The sequence below is a fragment of the Caretta caretta genome, chromosome 3 (assembly GCF_965140235.1).
Source record: "Caretta caretta isolate rCarCar2 chromosome 3, rCarCar1.hap1, whole genome shotgun sequence".
Taxonomy (NCBI): Eukaryota; Metazoa; Chordata; order Testudines; family Cheloniidae; genus Caretta; species Caretta caretta.
Window position 1 is genome coordinate 9,835,874 of NC_134208.1, and position 15,986 is coordinate 9,851,859.

Consider the following 15,986-nt stretch of genomic DNA (forward strand, 5'->3'; position numbering starts at 1 on the left):
TCCTCAGGCAAGGAGTTCCACAGGTTGACTGTGCGCTGTGTGAAGAAGAACTTCCTTTTATTTGTTTTAAACCTGCTGCCCATTAATTTCATTTGGTGGCCCGTAGTTCTTATATTATGGGAACAAGTAAATAACTTTTCCTTATTCACTTTCTCTACACCACTCATGATTTTATAGACCTCTATCATATCCCCTCTTAGTCCCCTCTTTTCCCAAGCTGAAAAATCCTAGCCTCTTTAATCTCTCCTCATATGGGACCCGTTCCAAACCCCTAATCATTTTAGTTGCCCTTCTCTGAACCTTTTCTAATGCCAGTATATCTTTTTTGAGACCACATCTGTACACAGTGTTCAAGATGTGGGCATACCATGGATTTATATAAGGGCAATAAGATATTCTCCATCTTATTCTCTATCCCTTTTTTAAAATGATTCCTAACATCCCATTTGCTTTTTTGACTGCCGCTGCACACTGCGTGGACATCTTCAGAGAACTATCCACTTCCTTATGGTCACTTGTTGACATGTGAGCTTACACCACTGTATGTCACCACCTCTACAACTGGCTCTAAATTTATGATCCTACAGCTTTAAGTATCAAATGTAAATCAATAACTAACCTACAATTTTAATCATTAGTACAATCACAAATATTACAGATGGAAATTATGTCACCTAGTCCTTTCCTGTGCAAGCGTAGGATTGCTCCCTACAGAACGTTCATAAAGCAGTACAACAGAAAAGGCATTTTTAGATACAAGCAAATGTCAGAGCTCTACAACCCAACAGCCGAGTATTTTATTTTATTGGTGCCCCAGATTTCAATCATGTAGCAACAAAAGCAGGATTTATACAAAAATGCTATGATGTGATGGTCTTCTAAGAACAGCATTTGGTTTGTACTACTACAGTAATAGGACAGAATGAGATTCGTGATAGGGAACAGCTAATTTTTTTTCTTTTTTTTTTAAATTAAGGACTTGATCCTGAGAAGTGCCGAGACTGTGAAGGGCGATGGAACAGCTTCCATATGAGGAGAGATTAATAAGACTGGGACTTTTCATCTTGGAAGGAAAAAAAAACGACTAAGGGGGAATATGATAAGAGGTCTACAAAATCATGACTGGTGTGGAGAAAGTAAATAAGGAAGTGTTATTTACGCCTTCTCATAAACACAAGAATTAGGGGTCACCAAACAACATTAACAGGCAGCAGGTTTAAAAACAAACAAAAGGCCGTATTTCTTCACACAACACAGTCAACCTGTGGAACTCTTTGCACCAGATGATGTTGCGAAGGCCATGACTATAACAGGGTTCAAAAAAAGAACTAGATCAATTCATGCAGGATAGGTCCCTCAATGGCTATTAGCCAAGCCAAGGTGCCCCAGCTTCTGTTTTCCAGGAGCTGAGCGACAAAGGATGGATCACTTGATGATTACCTGTTGAGTTCATTCCTTCCGAAGCACCTGGCATTGGCCATTGTCAGAAGACAGGATACTGGGCTAGATGGACCTTTGGTCTGACACAGTATGGCTGTTCTTATGTTCAAGCATCGCAGGATCTTAGCTTGAGAATTATTTCATTACAGTAGAACCTCAGAGTTATGAACTGACCAGTCAATCACATACCTCATTTGGAAATGGAACTATGCAATCAGACAGCTCACACACACACACCACAAATACAGTACAGTGTTAAATGTAAACTACTAAAAATATAAAGGGAAAGTTTAAAAAAGGATTTGACAAGGTAAAGAAACTGTTTCTGTGCTTGTTTCAATTTAAATTAAGATAGTTAAAAGCAGCATTTTCCTTCTGCATAGTAAAGTTGGAAAGCTGTATTAAAGTCAATGTTCAGCTGTAAACTTTTGAAAGAACAATCATAATGAATATTTCATTATGGTTGTTCTTTCAAAAGTTTACAACGGAACATGAACATTTTAGAGTTACAAACATTCTCCATTCCCAAGGTGTTCATAACTCTGAGGTTCTACTGTAGTTGAATGAAATAGCTTCCACTTTAACGCTATAATAATAGAATAAAAACTAACCTGCGCTTATTCTGGCCTGTGTGTCAATGTGGAATTCACCCTTTGCTGTTTTCTCCTGCACTTCCTACTTCCCTCTTCACTGAGTGTTTAATTACATTGGCATAACTTTTGGGAGAATTTTTGCATCCATTGCTGTTCAGCAAAATATCTAGCACACTGGGTAACATGGGTAAGGTGCAACGAATGTTCCAGTTGCTTTTGTGCAGTGGTATGCAGTGTAAGACAGCCTTGAAAAGCCAATTAGTACTTAAAAATAACGGGCTGCCGCACAAATGTGGAAGTGGGGGAATTCAAAGCCAAGGAAACGCTTCTTCCACTTATTACTTATCCTGTGCCCGTTTCCCTGGCATCTGTGCATCAGGTTTAAAATAAACGAATTCAAACAAATATATGAGTCATGCCAATGGGTGCTTCAAATTACAAGCCAGAGCTAATCAAAAAGTTTTGTTCCAACTTTTCTCTCCAAAGAAAAGCTGACTCATCAAAATGGAAACTTCTGTTTTCAACAAAAAATGGGTGTTTTCATCAGAAAACTGAAATAGCTTCAAGTTTTGGGTGACAAACTTGTACTGAACAGTAACAAATTTTCAGTTTTCAGAAAAATTTCAAATGAAAACTCAGTTTGGTAATTTTTTTTCCTGGGAACAAAAAGCATTTTCTGACCAGGTCTCCGTACAATCCCCTTCAGTATAAGCTGGTTACAGCACACAACTGGGAGTCAGGAAATATGGGTTTTGTTCTTGGGTCTACTACATATTGAGTCAGAGCTCAGGTGAGGTACCTAACCATTTGTCCACTGATTTTGGCTGTGCAACCTGAAACACTTAGGGTTGGTTTTCAGGGTGCTGGACACCCATAACTCAGGTAAGTCAATGGAAGCTGCAGGGACCAAACACCACTGAAAATTCAGGCCCTAAATATCTCAAGTTGGGCACCCAAAATTAGTATAGGGGATCCCCGGTATAGGTCTCCCCCTTATCTGTCATTTCATGTAGTCAGCGCTCATCAATAGGGGAATGTGTTCCGATTCATGCGGATCGGGACCGACATATCTGTTGCTTCACCTTGTGCATGGCTTTTCTGTGGGTGCTTACTTCTGTGTGCTTTCTGTGGGGAGGCGCTGGGATGGGGTGCAATCATGTCTGGGGCTGCCGACCCCACTGATCAACTCCGCCCCTTCCCTCCCAGTGCCTCCTGCACGTCGCGAAACAGCTGTTCCCTGGTGTGCAGGAGGCCCTGAGGGTGGGGTGGAGGGAGGAGCAGGGATGGGGTGCGCGCAAAGATGGGGGCAGAACTGGGTGGGAAGGGAGTGGGGGGCAGGAAGAGGCGGGGGGGGCTATTATTTCTTATGGGGAAAAATTCCCCAGTATCCATCTCCCTTCTCAAGGATGCAACCCCGACACATACCAGGGATTCCCTGTACATACTTTTGAAAGTGTTGGTCTTAACAGCTCTCTGACTCAGTTTCCACACCTTCAGAATGGGTATAATATATGGCTGTTGGGATGAATAATTTATTAACGTGCTGGAGGCAGATACTATGAATGTTGTTAGAAATGCCTAACAGAAAATAAAGAGCATGGACTGGTTGCTGAGCAAGTGAGCCTTGTACCATAATCTGCAACTTGCCACCTCTGGCAGACTATCAAACTGCCCAGGTTCCACAATTCAAGGCCCTGAACTGAGACTTGCCCTGTTGTTGGTCCTGGGCATTTCAGTTCCAGGAACCATTTTAAGCATGCCCCATCATTACAGTTCATGTAGCTGTCCATGTTTTGCTCTCTCTCTTTTATAGGTGTAAATCACGGTAACTCCACTGAAGCGTAAAATAGCTGAAAGGGAGGAAATTCAAGCCCAGAGAACAAAAGGGTTCTGCACACCCAACATGGGTCATTTCAACACGTAGGTTATGAGTGTTCACTGACACTAAGTTCTAACACTCCAGAATGCTGGTATAACACTTTCTATCATCACCAGATGGCTAGGAGATTCCATCCCACACCGGTGGACTATGACCCAGCCTCTGTTATACAGGTCTTTGTCATCTCCTGGCTGGCCCACACCAATGTGATATACCTAGACATTTAACCATCAGCTGTTTGGAAACTCCAACTAGTCTAGGACACTGCAGAATATCTCCACAGCAAGATGGGCTACCATGAGCATATCACACCTGTGCTCTGCTCTCTACAGTGGCTATCCAACGAATATATTGAGTCAAGTTCAAGGCTTCTGTCATTTTCCTATTATGGGTATGTCTAAACAGCAACTAGACACCCGCGGCTGGCCCGGGCCAGCCGACTTTGTCTTGCAGGCTCGGACTGCGGGGTTGTTTGATTGCTGTGTAGACTTCCAGGCTTGGGCTGGAGCCTGAGCTCTGGGACCTTCCCACCTTGTTGGGTCCGAAAGCCTGGGCAAGTGTCTACACTACAATTAAACAGCCCCACAGCCCGAGTCCCATGAACCCGAGACAGATGACACAGGCCAGCCATGGGTTTTTAATTGCAGTGTAGACGTAAGTCCAGGCCTCTGAGGGTATCTAAAAGAGCCAAAAACTCCAGAAGAAGACTGTGACTAACACCTCTGCTCCTCAGGCACCACAGAACTTTCTACCATAACAGTAAAGCTCCCCTGTGCAGGAGAGAGTGCTTTCTTCGGGGCCTGTCTGAGAGTGTGGAATGAACTCCTGCAGGAACTAGCTACCACAAATCTCAGCACCTTCTGCTCCAAGGACAAAGCACACTGCAACCAGCCTTCTCTAACACAAATACACTGTGCGCACATATTAAAAAAACCTGCCAAACCAAAACACTCCACCATCCACATAATTTCTCTCCCTGCTGCCCTGCCCCAGCCAGCTGCAGCCCTACTTGTGCCTCCCTGATAACCTCCTCATCTCCCCACACGTGGGTGCACCCCAGTTTGAAAACCAATGCTCTGTACTATGTCACGTGCGGATAGCAGAGTGCAGTGTACTCTATCAATCCAGGGGCAGTCAGCAGGTGGGGGAATGAAGGAGCCTGCTATTCTGGCTGTACATCAAAAGGGACCTAGGACTCTATACTTATAGCAAAAGGTGTAATTGTATCCTAGTATGATATCCAAATTCTGTGAGGAGTAGATTAAAATTTCAACGAACTTTTCTCATCACTTTACTTCCCATCCAGCAGACCAATTTTCTAAAAAGAATGTCTGAAAACGGCCAAATGTTTTTTAAAAGACTAGTTAGAAAAACACAATTTTGTGACAAAATTGTAATGGCCGTAATAAGGGCTGTGTCAGAAATGGGTTTCACAAGACAAAGTCAAGGCTAATTAAGTTCTCCATGCTCCAATCCAGAATTCCTATATGAAGGCTACAGCTCTCTCATAGTTTAAAAACTCTACAACTGCCAACTAGGAATTGACATCTCTTGGTTTACGTGACAAATTCAACAATTAAATCTTTTCTAATGTGCTTGTTTTTATGGCTCTTTACATGGCTGCACTGCTCCAACCTGGATTTACCCTTTCCTCCTGTGTGGAGTGATCTGAATCACATTATTTTTACACCATATCGAATCAACTTGCAAATGCTAAGGGGCCAGTTCTGTCACCTTTTCGCACAGCAGGCAGTACCTCACTCTGGAAACAGTCCCGCTGGGAAATCAATGAGACTATTTGCGTAGGAAGAGCCTATGTAGTGTATGGGTGGCAGAGTCAAGCCTTAATTATTTTGGGCACTTTACCCCATGGGTTCTTCCACTGATGCCACTGGGCCTGATCATGGAGTAAAGTATTGTTCATTCAGTGATGATATCGCCTGTTAAACTCTTGAAATGTACATAAACGTGAAAGCCACAAACCTTTCCAACCTGATATACTACCTAGCTTCACTACCAATCCATGGCAAGGATTTATGTTCTTGAGATTGCTTAACGGGCGGGAGGCTTTTGCACTTTAGAAAGCAGATATGAGTGATAAGTGCAGCAGATGGTTACATCTGGGACTCTCCCTTTAAAAGGTTTCACCACCCAAACCTAAAAAGCACTCTTCAAAAAGCAGCACCAGCAAAAAACTTACCTCCCAAAAAAATGCAGTGTAGTTTTCACAGAGTATAGTTAAAAAATGACTAAGTTTTCTTGATATATGAATTTGTGGGCAAACCATTTATCAACAGGCCTGTTTACTTCTGCAGCAGAGTCCCTCAAGCCAAGAGCCATGTCATTCCCCTTTGACTGATTAATTAGCCAATCAGAGGACATTTTTCACTGTGAGGCATGATGGTTTATTCCTGCTAATGCTTGGTCTCTAACAGCGACACATTAAAGCCAACTCGGCTCTTTTAGCCTATCGAAGTGACCAAAAGGGAAGGAGAGAAGATAAATCAAAAGAGCTCCCCCCAGTTTCACTCCAGTCCCTAACTAAACCCCCAAGGAATGAACAGATAGAGGCAAGACTCTTCACCAATGAAGAGAAAAGAAAAAGCACTGGTTCCTTGAGACTGGGAGATGTCTTTATCTGCTGATTTCCGAACAGCAATAATTTATCCTCAGTTGATTAACAGGGTGCTTACAGAATAGGCAACGGAACATCAATACATAGCAGTTCTCTTGATAAAAGGAAAGAGGAGCTAAGATACCATTCCAGATAAAGGAATGTTTACCATTGCTGCAGAAATAACGTGCCCGGTACTGAGAAGCACCAAACAGAACCCCGATTAACATCACGGGGCCTGATGGTGTAATGAGCTCTGCAGCTGGCCATCAGATACGCCAGCACAAAATGGGTGCAAAATGCTACCAGTAGTGCTTTGTACTGGTGTAAGGAGTACACAAGGTGCAAGGCTGTGATGAACTGGGCGCTTTATTTATATTTTAATGAGTTAGCTAGTAGTTGTATGTACCACTTGCCCTCTACTGGGTGGAAGCAGAATTGCTCAAGTGGCAAAGTGCTCAAGTGTGGGTCAAAGCCCTACACTAACAGCTGATGAAGGGGCTTTTGTCTCTGAAGTTTCACAGGCCATAGTTTGCAGTGTAGCCTGAGAGTCCACAGATTTAATACAATACATTCACAAAAACTCTTCTCTTTCAGAAGAAACATTAAGGTAATTCATTCAAATGGTCAAAAGGCAGGAAATGCAGAACTTAAGACTGATTGTACAATATTCACTCTTTCCCTTTATGCCTATGCCTCTGGAAACATGGCCCGCTCCCACTGAAGTCAATGAGAGTTACATTGCCTTTTAATGGGAGTTAGAGCTGCCCCTTAGCCCAATTACACAACATTCAATTTCTCAAATTATACAGATAGGCACACACACCAATCATCTGTACTGAGTAAACCATGATGGTCAAGGCAGACAAAAATTAACAGCTCCCAGGAAGGGGTTCCTACAAATCACCGTCTTCAAAGTTTGGATCTCTTATATAACAGCACAATGCAATTTCCCACGGCTACTGATAGGGTGATAGAGTGAATTTCAATCACTTACCAGAGTTTACCATAAGTGATCAAACATTTTCTTTCCCCCCACCCACAAAACTATTGATTTTTGAAGATACGGTACAAATGAATAACCATCACTGATGTACAAATTGCAAGGAGCAGCCATCACAAAAAACAGAAGCCGTGAGCGGAGGCTGAACGGTGACTATGTTGTTACTGGAGTGTTTGGTCAGGGTTTACAATAGAAATAGTTCAGTATTTAACCATCCATTCCAATATCTAACTCTTCATTACAGGACTATTTATTCTCATTTACTTCCCTTACTGAGAGATTCATTGCTTTTAATGCAACGTTTAATAATATTTACCCCTCAACAATGTAGAATGCATTAAACGTTCTTTAACTGTAAACATGAAGGGCTGACGTGTATATGAGACAAACAGACTCTGAGCATAGGTCTGAGAGCCATGAAGTCCTAAATTTTAATCCCACTTCTGACCAATTCCCTCCGTGGGCCAAGTCACAACCTCTGGGTCACAGCTCCTCACCCTCGAAAATGGGGATATTATACATCTAATATCAAATAAATACAGCAGGAGAGAATAAATGCAATACATATTAGAGACCACCAGAGAGTTAAGGAGGAAGACAATGCTGTAGAAGCCATCACATTTTTGTGAGGTATTTCAAATAAACCAATTTATAATTCCCCACCCCTGACATGTTAAATCCAGTTTTTCTTGACTCTATTTACTATAGGGGCTTGGATTTCCCTTAGAAGATTATTCCACTGACATTGCCATTAGGAAGCTTGCAGAAGATCTGGCATGTGTCTTCCTTTTCCTAACTGTTAAGTGCCTGCTCCCTGTTCTATTCCCAGATTTTGACCACCCTGAATAGAAGAAGCCTTTCCTTTTCCTTTATTACTCCCCCACACCCAGATATTTATAGACATTGTGGCAGTCTCCTTCTACCTCTTTTCTAAGATGAGCATATCCAATTTCTCCACTCCCTCCTTCTAGGACATGCCCTCTAACCCTTTAGCCATTTTACTAAGCTCATTTTGGACTCTCTCCAGTTTTTCAATGTCCTTTTTGTATTGCGCATTCCCATTCTGAACACCCTGTGCCAGCTGTGATCTTGCCAAGCTCAAATAAACTATCAGTAATTCTTATCTCATAACCAACTTCTGTCTTATGCAACACTTAATGTCCACAGACAAAGCTTTGAAAAACATAGCTAATGAATCCTGATACCACCCCGTGACATACATATTAGCTCCATTTTACAGATGGAAAAACAGATGCAGAGAGAAGTTGTGACTAGTCTAAGAACACATTAGTTAAGCCTCACATACCCTATGTCAGGTAAGTATCAGCATTCACATTTCACAAAGGGGAAAACCAGGGCACAGAGGGAGGAAGTGGTTTGCCTACAGCCTCACAGTGAGACAATGGCAGAGCCAGGATTAGGCAAATTTTCAAGTTCTGGATTCTAACCACTAGGCAACGAGATCTTTGATAACTGCTGGGAAATGCAAATCAATTGAGGAAACTCTGGAGAATGTGTCAGAACCCTATTTCCTGATAAAAAGTGAGACAGCAATGGGGAGGAAGACTGAAATTCCGGATGATGAACAGGAAAGTGATCACACCAAACCTGGAGGTAAATGGGCAACTAGTCTTTGGCCATTTAGGGGAACTCATGCATGACAACATCCATGTTACTATAATTTAAGGAAGCTGTTTACTGATCAGATGGCCTCAGACGAGATAGGCTTAAAACACTCAAGTTTTCTGTGCAGGAATCTGACTTCTTAGAAGCATCCCAGCAAATCAGGGCTTCTCCCGCAAACCCCAAAATTAGTCAGTGCCAGAATCATGTTGTTCAGCTAATGAGCTGGGACCGTCTAACTCATTCCCAAATCCTCAGTCTCACTCAGGAGTATTTTCTCCTGTGATAAGGCTCCATCAGGAAACACAGCTGGATGGAGGAAGGAAATTCTGAGAAGAAAAAAAAAAAAAACAGTGGGGGTTCCAGGAAGTTCAACCAGATAGGAACTAATGGAATTTGTTTTTCTGTCTCCCCAGCTCCTAAGCGAGTGAGAAAATTAAAGGGGGTTGGGGGTGAAGCCTGGCAGGCACTGCCCTGCAAGCAGGTCCCCACCGTGGGTCTCGGGAGAGCGCCATAATTACAATTCAATATTTTCGATCACTCATTGTCTCCCTGAGAAAACTGCAGACGTTTCCAATTTAGGTGAGCTCCAAAGCTCAGCCATTGTTTTCACTTTAAGGGAGACTGTTCCAGAGGTCCCTCTGTAGTTTATTAAAAAGGCTTTGTTTGGCCATACGATCTATCATGAAGGAAACATTTATTTTAGATTTAAAATTATTTTAAAAAGACGCCTATCAAAGACTTTGGGTACCCTTGCATCATCAATACATACAATGAAATCTCAGCAGCATTGACGTAATCACTTTAACAAGATCTCAGCTGGCCAGACACCTACCAAAACTCCTTTCCACCCCTTCATGGGTATGGGGAACAAACCCACAGCCCTCTCTAAAAACCCTATCCAACTTGATGTGGTCTTTTTCAGCTTGCCTGAAAAGTGGCTAAGTTCAGGCTACTTGGGACTGGGGAGCAAGAGCCTTCACAGAGAATGCACTACCAGCCACCCATCTCTTTCATGAAGAGGGGAATCCAGCTTGTGCATCTCTGCTGACTGCAGATGAGGCAGAATGAGGTAGGGAGAGAGGTGGTCCCTCAGGCAGGTAGCCTCAGACCATTCAGGGCTTTATAGGGTATAACCAACATCCTAAACTGCACGCGCAGCCTAATTGGCAGCCAATACAAATCCCAGAGCTCAGTGGTCACACGCTTCCAGTGATATGTCCTGCTCAGTAAGTGAGCCATGTCATTGTGAGTCAGCTTCAGTCTCTGAATGGTTTTAAGGTGCAGTTCCAAGCAGAATGTGCTACAATAGTCTAATCTTCAGGTGACAAAAGCTCTGATAACAGTGTCACAGACGGACGACATTTGAAAGGAAAGGTCACAGCCTCCTAGCCAGTTGCAGGTGGTAAAAAGCTGACTGCCTTAGTGCTGTAATGTGATCATCAAGCAGCAGCTGGGAGCTGAAACCACCCCTAAACTGCAAACACTAGTGACTAATGGTGGATGTACTTCCTCAGTGGGACGAATATTATCTCCACCATCTCCTCTAGCTGCTTCCCACCGCCCACCATATCTCAGTCTTGGCTACGCTGAGCTTCAGCCAGGTCGCTCTGACCCATAACTCAATCTTACTGGCTGAGGTGCTGAACTGCATCAGGAGAGCGGGACAAGAGAGATACACAGCTGGTATGTATCAACATACTGATGACACCCCCCACACCTCCTTAATAACCTAATCCTCCTAATGGCCCAGACTCAGGTACAGTGGGAAAGGTTACAGACTAGCACCCCACGGCACCCATACCTGAGAACTTTTCAGGAAAAAGCAATTTGCCCACAACTACTCGTTGCGATCTCTGAGAGAGAAAAAGACTGAAGATTTATCCAAGGACAGGTACATAACAGGCAGCTGCAACGTAAGCGCCTCTGCGTCTCTTGACTCTGGGCTGGTGGGACCATCTCTCGGAATAAGAAGGGAATTTAGTGTCCTGGTTAACACAGTCCCTGCTTTCTTTCGAGGTTTTGTGATATGGACAATTGTCCAGCAGGAAATGGACTGAAACCACCTCACACAGACCACCAAACAGCTATTACATGTAGAGAAGGCGTTTTGGTGACTCAGTGACCTGAGTTGGATTCTATGAACTAGAGGCAAAATATTAGACATTCTATTACCAGTTCCTTGAAAAGGATCTCTCTCAAGTACACATGGTTTGAGAATGCAGGAACAATACAAGGCGCATTACCACTATACAAAAAGTGTGGTTACAATAAGACTTTAGAAGCCAATACGACTCCTTGGTAGCAATAGTTCTAGCACCTAAATCCACCTGTCCTGACTTGTCCCGAGCAGGGATGACAGCATGTAACTGCTGAAGGTTGAAACTGTAATGAAAAGGCAAGGGACCACAGACTACCACTGTCTGAAAGCGCATCCCAGGGTTCTGATGGACACCAGGACTCTTCCTACACTCTCTCTGAGCAGGAAGTGATATAAACTACTGTCCAAGAGAATTACAGCATATGCAGTGCTCTCTCTTTGCCACGTCAGGGAAAAGCCCAGTGTGCAGGAATTGCAGCACAGACCACAAATAAACGTAACAAATACCATTTAAAAGGGTCAACTGATCAATTAATTTAATATCAAGCCAGATTCCCCCCTTCTATGGAAAATCCAATGTCGGAGACAAAAGAGGAATAGGAAAAGTCTGTGAAGTTCCATGCTACAAGTCCCCCTTTACTTGAGGGGCTGAGCAGGGCAGTTTTTATACTGTTCGCCCTCTAAACAACACAGATGTCTGGGATCCAGAGAGAAGGGAGGGCTATTGCACTGTGGCTAGAATGGCTTAAGAAGCAGCTGTGCTACTATTGGCTGGGTCTACCTGTGGTGGACCAGCAGCTTCAGAGGGGATACAGGGGGCGATACCACCATGCCAAGTTGCCCTACCTCTGCCACTATTTCAGCATTGAAATCTAGCCAGGAATACCTGCACCCCACAGTTCAGTGCCACATTAAAGCCATTAGCCATCACGTTTTTATAAGAATAAAAACATGCCTATGTCTGAATGCATTTCTATAGTGCTTCCACTCCTAGGGTTGCTACCTTTCTAATTGCTGGTAACCAGATCCCTGAGACCCTGCACGTGCTCCACCTCTTCCCCGCAAGGCCTCGCTCCCGTCGGTCGCTCATCTCCCCCCATGCTCCCGTCACTTGCTGGCTCATCTCAAGGAGGCTGCCTGCAGGTAGCCCCAGCTGAGCAGGTGCTGGTGCGGGTTAATGACCCAGTGTCTCCCCCTGCCCTGCGGTAACTGGGCTTTTGGTTCGGGTGCCATTTAGTGTCACCAGGTAATTAATATTGTCTCCTTGAGAAACTGCCAAAGACTTCACTGCAAACTATTGCGATGTGAAGGAAAGATAGAAATATAGTAAAAGGCCAATGTGACTCCACCAGGAGCTCTTTAATGACCTGAGAAATCAAAAAGGAAGCCTACAAAAAGTGGAAACATGGACAAATTGCTAAGGAGAAGTACAAAAGAATTGCATAGGCATGTAGGGACAAAATCAGAAAGGTTAAGGCACAAAATAAATGGCAATAAGAATTTTTTTAAATACATTAGGAGCAAGAGAAAGACGAAGGAAAGCATAGTCTTCTACTTAGTGGGGAAGCATATCCAATAAATGAGGACATCAAGAAAGCTAAGGTATTTAATAATGCCCATTTTGCCTCAGTTTTCACTGAAAAAGTTAATGGTGACCAGATACAAAATATTAACAACAAGGTGAAAGGAATGCAAGCTAAAATAGGAAAAGTATATTTAGGTAAGCTAGATGTATCTAAGTTGACAGGGCCTGATGAAATTCATCCTAGGATACTTAACGAACTCGCTGAAGGAGTCTTGGAACCATTAGCAATTATCTTTGAGAACTCCTGGAGCACAGGTGAGGTCCCAGAAGACCGGAAACAGGCAAACATAGTACCTACTCTTTAAAAAGGAGAACAAAGAGGACCTGGGGAATTATAGACTTGCCAGCCTAACTTCAATACTTGGAAAGACACTAACAAATTATTAAATCAGTTTGTAGGCACTTAGAGGATAATAGGGTTATAAGGTATAGCCAGCATGGTATTTGTCAAGAACATATAATGCCAAAGCAACCTAATTTCCTTCTCTGACAGGGTTACTCACCTAATGGATAGGGGGGAAGCAACAGATGTGATATATCTTGATTTTAGTAAGGCTTTTGACACAGTCCCACATGACATTCTCATAACCAAACTAGGGAAATGTGGTTTAGATGAAATTACTATAAGGTGGGTGGCACAACTGGTTGAAAGACTGTACTCAAAGAATAGTTATCAATGGTTCACTGTCAAATTGGGAGGACATATCTAGTGGGTCCTGCAGGGATCAGTCTTAGGTTTGGTACTACTCAATATTTTCATTAATGACTTGGATAATGAAGTGGAGAATATGTTATAAAATCTTCAGATAATACAAAACTGGAAGTGGCTGCAAACATTTTGGAGGACAAGATTAGAATTCAAAACAACCTTGACAAATTGGAGAAGTAGTCTGGATTCAACAAGATGAAATTCAATAAAGACTAGTGCAAAGTACTTCATTTAGGCAGGAAAAATCAAATGCACAACTACAAAATGGGGGATAACTGGCTAGATGGCAGAACTGACTAAAAGGATCTGGGGCTTGTAGTGGATCAGACATTGAATATGAGTCAATCGGATGCAGCTGTGAAAAAGGCTAATATCATTGTGGGGTGTATTAACAGCAGTGTTGTGTATAAGACATGGGAGGTCCCACTTGACTCAGCACTGGTGAGGCCTCAGCTACACTACTGTGTCTCATTCTGGGTGTCGCACTTTAGGACAAATTGGAGAGAGTCCAGAGGAGAGCAACAAAAATAAAAGGTTTAGAAAACCTGACCTATGAGGAATGGCTTAAAAAACAAAACAAAACAAAAAAAAACTAAGCACATGAAGTCTTGAAAAAAGACGACTGAGGGGGAACGTGATTATCTTCAAATAGGTTACAAAAAGGACTGTGATCAATTGCTGTCCATGTCTACTGAAGGTAGAACAAGAAGTATTGGGCTTATTCTGCAGTAAGGGAGATTTAGGTTATTAGGAAAAACTTTCTAACGATGAGCGTAGTTAAACTCTGGAATACACTTCCAAGGGAGGTTGTGGCATTCCCATCACTGGAGGTTCTAAGAACAGGTTGGACAAACACCTGTCAGGGATGGTCTAGGCTTACTTGGTCCCACCACAGCACAAGGGGCTGGACTTGATGACTTCCCAGCGTCCCTTCCAGCTCTACGATTCTACAGTGAGATCACTGTTTGGGCAAAATGTGATCCCTGAGTTCCTTACATTTAATGTAGAGATGAAGACTATAAAAACTATGATGCGTCCGATGAAGTGAGCTGTAGCTCACGAAAGCTTATGCTCAAATAAATTGGTTAGTCTCTAAGGTGCCACAAGTACTCCTTTTCTTTTTTCTGAAACCTATAAAAAGACTATAAGTCCCCGCAAGTTGTGCTACACCTTGAGCTATCAGGAGGCACCACCTCAGCAACAGGGCCCATGACCATACAGCTAATAGGAGAAGTTAATCAAGGGGGCTCAGCTACTGAAAGCATATGATATCTTAGGCTGCTGGTGGCTGCTATGGACTTGAAGTCCAAAAGCTAATTTCAAAACTGCTGTAAATTAAGACCAGCTGTATTGTGGCTGATGGAGTCTCCCCAAACTGTTGTCCGTCAAGTGAAAATGATGTGGCTTGTAAAATGAAGGTCTGGATTATGACTCATAGTTGCAGACAAGACAGGACGGTTCTTGGTTTTAAGTCTCTTCTAGCCTCAGTTATTCCAGTTAATGGTAGCTCTATTCTTGCAGTTTGGGGAATTCTTATCATAAGAAGCAGAGCGGATACCCATTTTCTCTCCCTGCCAAAGTTTCATTTATTTAAAAACAAAAAAAATTGTAAAGCTACCTAGGAGAACAGCAAGGCAGTGTATTGTAGCTTGGGTTACACCCTGCAATCTCATGGAGGTGCTGTAGTTTTGACAGCCTACAGATCTTTACTGTTACAACACTCACCCGAGACAGGATCTCCTGGCACACTATTGCCAAGCCCCCTGTCACTGGCTTCTCATGAAGCTGTAAAACAGCTTTAAAATATTTTTGATTGGAGCTGGCACAAGGTTCTGCATATTCTAGCTCCATCACATATGATATTCAAGAAATCCTCTCAGTTCAAAAACAGGCTCCAGCCTTCCCTCTAACCACAACCGACTTCAGAGTGCCTACAGGGTTAGCACTATAATTCCTGTGGCATGTTCTTTTGTCCCTTCTCTGTGTGCACACTAGTGATCACCAGTATTGCCAAAACACTTGCCTGGTTGCACTAGTCACGTTCCTGCACAAGGGAATCACTCTGCATATTCATAAGACAGACACCCTCCTCCTAACAGCAAAATGCTACTGAAGTGTTAAGTGCAAACCTAGCTGTGACCTACAGAACTCACATCGGTGAGTCTATAAGTGTTAATTTGGACATCATATTTTACCTTCCTGAAGGAACGAAGAGTCCCTGGGAGATACGTAATAGCAGATTTGTGCCTGTGCATACTGCATACTGAACAACGAAAGTGGAAAACAAGTCACCATATTTCAGGTGACATTAAAACAGCTCCTTGGGTTTAGGATTTGTAAATATTCAGCTCTCTTGTGGAAACATAGGAACAATTTACTGTTTTGCTGAGTTTGGTCAGTTTTTGCTAAATATTGTACTTTATATTTACAATATGTACG

At 42.9% G+C, this 15,986-nt stretch overlaps 1 protein-coding gene across 3 annotated transcripts in view; it reads right to left on the reverse strand.

Moving 5' to 3' along the window:
- Window positions 1–15,986, reverse strand: part of PINX1 (PIN2 (TERF1) interacting telomerase inhibitor 1) — an 80,082-nt gene that overhangs the window by 46,725 nt on the left and 17,371 nt on the right. The window lies entirely within an intron of this gene.